The following is a 1,454-nucleotide window of genomic DNA, read 5'->3' as shown; positions in this document are numbered from 1 at the left end:
AGTGTGAGTTATTGCTCGTCTGGTAACAGAGCTGAGAGCATTAACAAAAAAAAAAAAAATCTGTTTCCCTTGGGGATTTTATCTGGCCATCATTCAGATATTTAAAACCACTCACGCATAGATTTTTGCCTGCCTCCTTCGAGGAGGGTATCCACGTTCCCTTTGGCCCTGGGGACCTGAACCTGAATCCTGGCCCAGAGCAAAGGCTTCGCTTGCCTGGTGCCCTGCGTCCAACAGCGGCCAGGAGCGGATGCTCGGGGGCTGTAAATAACCCATCAGAGCAAGTGCAGGCTCCATCCCCTCGCATGCCCCTGCAGCAGCAATGGGTGAGCATGAAGGGTCTTGAGCCCAACGTGCCAGGGATCAGAAGATGAACAGAGTTTGTTGAGACGCTATTTTACATCCAGCTAATTAATCCATCTAGTTTCCTTTGTTTGGTTTGGGTTGGTACCAAGCCCAGACCCAGAGCTTTACTTGCCCCTCCTGCTGGCCCAGCAGCCTGCGTCCCTCTGCTCCCACTGGGGAGAAGGAGCCCCCTGTTCCGGCAGCAGCTCCGGGTACCAGAGCTGATATTTGATCTCAGATTAGTCATCCAGTTCGCAGAAGGCAGATCTTGAATATATGCTCTCTGCTCTGAAGCCATCTGTCATCACTTGCTTTCAAATCCCCTCTGAGCACGTCCGCGGAAGGAAGATGACTTACCTGCGGCTGGGAGAGCTGACTGGGAAAGCCGGTACCGGGTGTGCTGCGAGGGTGAACCCGCGCGCTGGCATGTTCCAGCAGCTGCGGCAGGGTTTTGGGGACCGCTGGCACTCAGAGGGCCAGCATCTCCAAGCTGGGGTGGGGAAATAGTCTGCCCTGGCACAACCTGGAAGCACCAGCAAAGCTGGCTGGGGCGTTGCTTCCCCGAGGCTTCCCACGAGCGTCAGTCCTGGGGGTCGGTGGGGTTAAACGAGCGGAGTAGGAGGGCGTCAATCAAGAGCATCGCTGCGCCTTCCCTGCAATGGCGGGGGGGACTGTCACCCCACGGTTGGCACCGACAGGTTGTGATGGCAGAGGGGTGTTAATCACCAGCAATGTCTTCAAGGACATCCAGCTCTGGGTGTTTTGAAGGGGATTCGGAGGGGGGCAGGTGGCTGTGAGCTGTGTCCGAGCGTGCCTCCGGGGAAGGAGAGGTTTCGGTTCACACCAGTTTGGGTAAGGAGCCTTTCTGTTGGAGAGCCAACCGGCAGCTTTCGCTCCCCGACCTGCTCCAGGACCGGTCTCGTTGACGCCTGCCGTCTCGCCCGGGCGTGCTGCCAGCTGCCAGCTCCCACGCGCAGGCAGCTCTCTGAAGGTCACGCTCGCTGCCAGCAGATGTGCCCTGGGTGGGCAGGACATCTCCACGGCTCCTGTACCAAGCTGGGAAAATAGGCTGCCGGGAAACACTAAGGCTCCGCAGTCCCCTCGATCGC

General features: G+C 57.9%; 1 protein-coding gene across 1 annotated transcript in view; it reads left to right on the top strand.

Moving 5' to 3' along the window:
• Positions 1 to 1,454, top strand: part of NCOR2 (nuclear receptor corepressor 2) — a gene marked incomplete at both ends in the record, with an annotated part of 39,980 nt that overhangs the window by 15,408 nt on the left and 23,118 nt on the right. The window lies entirely within an intron of this gene.

Source organism: Fulmarus glacialis, unplaced genomic scaffold, assembly GCF_000690835.1.
Source record: "Fulmarus glacialis isolate BGI_N327 unplaced genomic scaffold, ASM69083v1 scaffold13459, whole genome shotgun sequence".
Lineage (NCBI taxonomy): Eukaryota > Metazoa > Chordata > Aves > Procellariiformes > Procellariidae > Fulmarus > Fulmarus glacialis.
Note: the sequence above shows the minus strand (reverse complement) of the source record. Positions and strands in the feature narration are given on the sequence as shown.